The sequence below is a fragment of the Anser anser genome (genome assembly GCF_964211835.1).
Source record: "Anser anser genome assembly, chromosome: 18".
In the NCBI taxonomy this organism is placed as follows: domain Eukaryota; kingdom Metazoa; phylum Chordata; class Aves; order Anseriformes; family Anatidae; genus Anser; species Anser anser.
Window position 1 is genome coordinate 7171492 of NC_139739.1, and position 6760 is coordinate 7178251.

Below are 6760 nucleotides of genomic sequence, written 5' to 3' on the forward strand. Positions count from 1 at the left end.
ATAGATATGCACAATTATTGTCATTTCATTTGTAAATAAAAAAGAGAAAGTCCCCAAACTAATTGCACTAGCAGGGAGGAATGCTGATGCCAGCTTTTCAAACAATCCACAGCAGCAACATTTTTAAGGTATTTTAGATCAGCTGGCAGAGGTAATGCCTTCAGCTGCTCCACCCAGGCTAGCAGAGAAGCAGAATTTTAAGGACAAACAGGCAGTTTGGAGGCACGGCAAATAACGATCCAGGCCACACAGTAGGATTCAGTGTTGAACACTGAATGTTCACAGCCAAAACCAAACCCAAACAAAATAAAAACAAACACAACCAGAGCAGACGATGGGAGAAGAAACTCTGATAAACAAACCTGAACTGGAAGTGGAGCCCAGAACGGAGATTAAGAGCACTGCATCAGCTGAAAGGCAACCTACCTCTGCCAGGGGGGGAAGGAGCCAGCAGGCGATGGAGGGAGGGCTTGCTCGGGGGCCAGCTGCATTCTCTTTCAGGTGAAGGTGCTGCTTTTCAGAATGGCCTAGAAACAGAAAGAATGAAATTCAAGGTTGAAATACACACCTATAAAGTCACCGTGCACTGAAAACTACTGCAGGGAGCCGGGCAGGGCAGCAAAGTGCAGCTTCTTGGCATCTGCCCCACGCCAGCGTGGAGCAGGGGGCAGCTGCCCGCAACATCCCGAAGGCAGGCACAGCACAGCTGGGTGGAAACAAGCCACAGAGGGGGGCTTTTGGTTTAGTGTTCCATTTTTGTTGAGCAGATGTTTTCTGGGCACCACAGATTCCTGCTTTAATTTGCATTGTTAATAATGTGGAGAACAGAAAACCCTGATTAACAAAATAATTAGCAAGTATTTTAAGTCTGTTTTTTTTTTGATCACATGCCATTGTAGCAGATACTGTAGGCTGAATCTCTGAACCAGAAGAAGAGGGGTATGACTGGGGCATGGTTGAAGTGATAGCATCTCTTGCTCAGCAAAGCCAGTGAAGGGCAGAAGAAACTTCTGCCTTTGAAGAAACTCCAGGTCATACTTCACCCTTAAACTGATATTCTCCCTCCAAAATTTTCTCTCCTTTCCCCCTCCTCAGTCCATTCTATGGGACTCACGTTTCTAACGCCAGTTCTGCATGGCCCACACATCCAAAACAAACCCCGAAGCCGTGCTCTGGCCCCAGCTGGCCCCTCATCCAGCTGATCTGCAGAGCTCACCTCGCAGGGCTGCTGCCAGCTCTGCCCTCCTCCATCGTCGCCTTGTACAGGCTGTGGGAGCACCAGTCTGACTGCTCGGTCCTCATGCAGCATACAGGGGAGCACACAGAGGACGAGGCTGGAGCTGCAAGCTCGAAGGCATGAGACCCCAGGTAGCCTAAGAATATACAGGGAATAAACCTCTCTTCCCCTCTGTGTGTCCCCTCTGTGTGTCCCCTCTGGACGTGGGGTCAGGATCTACGCGGTGCTGCCTGTTCACTTCGCTTCTGTGATTCCCACCTCAAACAACAGGAGAAGCAAGTGCTGTAGGACACAATCTAACTGGATTACTGCTTAAATAGGCATGTGCAATAATGCGGTGACAAAAATGTATGGGGAAAATATTCTTTAGAATATTGCTCTGTGGAGATAAGCATGCTAGCAAAAGCAAGTATATGTTTTATTTACCACTTCGGCTTGTTTTCAGAGTAGCTTTCTGTAACAAAAGAGTTTAATAATATTTTTGAAAGCAAGAAAGATACCTATAAATAGGACCAAGACCTGTCTGTGAAACTTGTACATGAAACTTTAATGGCAAGAGGAATAGCCTTAATGTATTGCACTTGACAAATTCTTTATTGCATTTCTGCCTACGCGTGGTATCAAAGGCAGAATGAAGAACCAGCACTGCTCACCAGCACAGGCAGTCCCCATCCTCATCCAAGCACCTCCACCTTCCCCTAGACCTGGGACAGCTAGACCCTTCAGCCAGGGAGGGTTGAATATTTTCTTCAAAGAAAAAAAATAAAAGCTTTCCATAGAAACCTTCGCTCACGTCACTGGGTCCCATGGTGGGGCTCACCAAAGGTCTGCGCGTGGCTCTGGGGGACCTCTGGGACATCTCCGTGTCACACAGCCTGAGAGGCCAATACGGGGTGTCTGTCCCTTCCCACACTGTGCTCTGCTTTTCTTAAATTTCAGCGTGCTTTTATTTACTGCACTTCTCAACCAAAATGAGCCCTGGATGAGGTTCCCAGCACATGGCCCTAAGAAGGACCCAGCTGCCCTACACCAGTACAGAAGTCTCGAGCCGGAGCCATCCAGTACTTACATTTAGTCAAACCTGGGCCACACACAGGGGCTCCTGAAATGAATGACCCGTTCATTTCCCCTCATCTGTACAGGTGGCCTTTGCTGTATCTAATAACTACCGAATCTCCAGTCTATCGAAAATGCAATCTATCTTCCGAGACTTTAAAGATTTTATCCACATGCCGTCTACACACACAGTGCTACATGAAAATGAAAGGGATTTACTTCTGGGTGTTCAAGTGTGATGCGCAGTCTGATAGGAATTTCAGGTGAAAAGAATATTTTTAATAAGAAATGGAAATTTATACTATCAATTTTCATTTTAATAGTTTTATCTATGTATATTGTGTATCAATTTCCAAATATTTATAACAAGTATCATTGCTTTAATTACTTATAGCTAATAATTACGTTAAGTGGGATACTGTAGATTGCAAAGCCCTTTGTCTCTCCTTTTCAATCCCTCCCTCTTTAAATCTTTGCAGTGCGTATAATAAAACGGCATGCCCAGTCTGAGCCTGCTCAGAGAGAATCCAGAACAGCATTTCTATTACTGGCCGCTGTGCATGTTTATATGAATTCCCGAGAAAGATCATAAATATCTACCTTTTAGTCATTTGGCTTCCTAGAACTATACATGAACATCTCTGGTTGGTGCCACCACTCATCTGTCAAGCACCCGGGCGTCTTTATGGTGCACGTCTGTGGTCCCACAGCTCTTGTCTACCCAGAGGTTTTATTTTCCTTCAGACTCTCCTCTAGAGAAGTCAATGCAAAACGTCACATTTCCCACATTACTTTTACTACTCCACAGTCCTATAAAAGACTGGAATTCGCAAAGGCAGCCTAAGGGAATTTGGTATCCACATCCCATTGATTTCAGATTAGTTAGGGACACCACGACTCTCAGCCCAAAGGAAGAGTGCTCCCTCGCTGAATTCCCAAATATTTCAGAGCAGAACCAGTATTATTGCGCCAAGTAACAACCAGCAAGGGGAAGGGCAGGGCAAAGCCCTTTGTTTACAGCTGGAATTTAAAACATGCAGAAAGATTTGCACAGGAACTGGGAGGGCTGATCAGGTACAAGCAGCAAGGGGTGTTACAGGACCAGGGATTTGCATACGAATCAGGAAAAGGCCAGGGAAGGAGAGTAAATCCACCTGGACCTGCAGAGAAGAGACTTAAAACGGCTAATGTAAATCCTGACAATGACAGCTTAGACGAGTTTCTCTTACCTCTCCCTCATTCACGATCTGATTTCACGATCAGAATTATAGACTGTCACTACGCCCACAGTGTTTAAAAACCAGCTCATGTTCCAAGGAAAATCACTTCTACAGCAAGTACACAAACAGATGCTTCGGATCTCCTGCAGCCTGAGAAGAGGCAGCCGATGCTGATGGCTTTCTTGCTTCGAGAGGTGTTTGAATCCTGTGGCCAGAGAGACAAACTCCTCGGGTGCCTCTGCAGCATCTTCCCTACAGTTTTTCCTCCAAAAGATGACTGTATTGTACAAGTGCAAAATCACCTGGTAGTTTTGTGCCACGTTTAGATGTCCTCAGTGTCTGAGGGAGGTGTCCAAGTCACTAATACCTGCTTCTTTCTACAAGAAAAAAAAAGCCAGTGCCCTCTCCCTGCTTAGCAAAACAGCTGCTGCTAGCGCCGTCCAGCTTTGCTTCCCTGTTCTGTTAGAGCAGAGACCTCATCTGCAGCCCTGCTGCTCCAGCCCTCCATCACATCCCCAAATTCCAGCTCCATCACTTCTCGCTGTCACAGTGGACAGGCATCTCCTAAACACGGGCTCGTAGCTGTGAGACCCTCAGACCCCGGAGCACCTGCAGCCAGCACGGGCAGTCCCGCGGCTGCCCGGATGCTGCCCTGACACCTCCTGCTCTCGGCTTGACAGAAATGTCCGGCTGGAAATCATCAGCCACCGCTACACACCAGGGCCAGGCAGTGTTTACCTAATCTGCAGACCAGGCACATCCACTCAGGGAGAAAAAAAGAAAATCACAGGCAATTTGTCAGAGCATTAGCTGATAATTCAGACAGAAATGTTAGATCTTGAGGCACAGCTTGGGGCTGCAGGGGAAATGTTATTGACTCTGACAGATCCCTGATGACACATCCACTCCCTCCACGGGGGCAAGGCTACATTTAGATACACTTAAATTTTCATTCAAATTCAAGATTAACACAGCAAGTGGACAGCAGAGAAAGGAAGCAAGAGAAGGTTAACGGAGGAAGAGGGAGCTTGCTTTGCTGGGTTTTGGCTTTTCTTCCCCCCTATGTAATTGTGGCCTAATTATTTCCTTTAAAACTCATTGAGTTCACCATGGTAATTATTACCCAAGCTTAGAAATAAATATTCCTTCTGCTCAGAGACAGCCATTCCTGCCTACTTAATGCTGCTTATTTGCTGTAATAGCTCAGAGTCCAGATTTAGACAACACCGAATTCTTTTGAGACCTGATCAAATGTGTTTCACAGCTACCTTCCCAGCACCTCTCGCTTCCCAGCCAGTTGCATTTATTCATCGTCTCTCAAGCAGAGATTCTTAGCACCTCCAGGATATTTTTTTTCTTGTTTTGTGTACTCATGGCATCCAGCACAAAGCTGTCCTGAGCTTTCAATGACAGCTGTTAAGTAGTAAATAATAGTAATAATTGGAGCATATCTAATTAGGCTGCAGTTTTCAAACTTGGGTGCCTAATTTCGTTCAGCATGACTCTGCTCCTCACTCGAGTTCCCTTGAAAACGCCACACTTACAGACATATTTAAGCACCTAGAGAAACATTTTCATTTTTGGAGAAGCTGAATATTAATTTTAGTAGAACTTGGGTCTGGCACCTCTGAGCATCAGGACAACTTCTACCCGTCTTTAAAACGCATATCCTGAACTACATGGACATCTGCACACAAAAATATTGACTCTTTCTATCTGAAAACAATGCTCATCTCTTTTGTTTTCCTTCCTGTTTCCCCACGATTCAAACTAAACCTCAGTTCTGTGAGCACATTTAGTACTTCTCAGCTTTTGCTTAATGACTTACTTCAGCCAGCACTTCAGCTGCGAGTGGCAACTTGGAATCCAAGATTCGGCTGCTCGTGCATCCAGAAATGCTCCTCCGCTGGGCGAGCAAATCGCAGCCTGTTTGGGAACGGCATTCCCAGGTGCAGCTGGTGACCCATTTGCTGACCACTGGCAGCAGAAGCAACGTCCCAGAGGGCTGAGTTCAACAGCACATGCCTCCAGGGAAGGCTGGTTTCCCTCGGGATGCAGAGGTGACTGTGTCATCTCCGAAAGCCTTCGTAGCTCTTCCAGCCTGCACCCAGAGCGGTAGCTACTGGTTTGTGGGGAATGTGGTTGTATTCACAGTCCTCACAGGGTCTTCTGTGTGGCCTCTTCCTCAAAAATCCTTTCTGGATGAGTCCTGGTTTTGCAAAAGAAAAAAGAAAAAAAAAATCTTAGTGGGAGAAAAAGCACATTTCATTGGATTTTTCATCAGAGTCGGGTAAATCAGTGCATACAATTTGTTTTTTAAAAACAAGGTTTGCCCCCGGTTTGTCAAAACTGAGCCTGGTTGACAACAAATCTCTGCAAACTTGAGCACAACTTTAACTAGGTCTGCTGCCTGTTGGTTCTGGTATCACTGAAAACACCTTGCCCCACCCAACACTTCCTCCCATCCATCAGACTACAGGGCCGTCCAGGCTGCGCATTCTTTTCACTCCTGCCCAGGTATTTCCATTGACTTTGGGAATGCCGTGGATGGATTCAGCTAAGAGTTGCTTGACTTCTGGCAGGGGACTGGACCCAGCTGCTGTAGCGGCTATTAGCATGTTTAAAATGGCATAAAGACTTTGCTGAAGCAAGCACAAGCGCTTCCAAAGCATCGCATACCCAATGAATCAGGGCCACGACGAGCAAGAGGGAAACGGGATCCCATTTAATCCTGGACATGTGCAATAATTTAAAGAAGACCCTCTCACATTCGAGCTAGCATGCAGGATGCAGCTGTTAACTTTCACCACACCGCAGGCCAAAGACAATGAAAGATCCAGACACTGCGGAGGTTAAATCAGTGCATCATTTGACAGGGAACTGTGAGCCATTAACCTTTCCACTGGCACTCAGAGCAAAGAGCTGGAAGATAAACACATTGGGTAGGAAACAAATTGGTTCATTCGAATGCTATTAATGTGTGTGCCCTTGGAGGCCACATTTATGCTTTTGGAAAATTACACATTCGCGCATAATGAAGTGAGATATAGCTCACCGATTACCAACAGGGTGCAGAGCCCACGATAAGGATTTATAGCAGGTGCCTAATTCTCTAAACATTTGCAAATTAAGTATTTACAAGCGTAATGCTGGCTATTTTATTGCCAGTTTAAGTTACCATCATTTGGGCTTTTTATTTTGCACTGAAACTGAGCTGAGCATTTAATATCCATGATGTGTAATTTAT

The 6760-nt window shown here is 45.9% G+C and overlaps 1 protein-coding gene across 1 annotated transcript in view; it reads right to left on the reverse strand.

Moving 5' to 3' along the window:
* The window catches only part of GALNT9 (polypeptide N-acetylgalactosaminyltransferase 9), a 301612-nt gene extending 295890 nt beyond the window's left edge, over positions 1 to 5722 (reverse strand). The window contains exons 1-2 of the mRNA XM_083804016.1: positions 5342 to 5722; positions 427 to 527 (exon numbers count right to left, since the gene is read on the reverse strand). The gene's annotated coding sequence lies outside the window, so the exon portion shown is untranslated. The remainder of the gene's footprint in view (positions 1 to 426; positions 528 to 5341) is intronic.
* Between the last annotated feature and the right edge of the window lie 1038 nt (positions 5723 to 6760).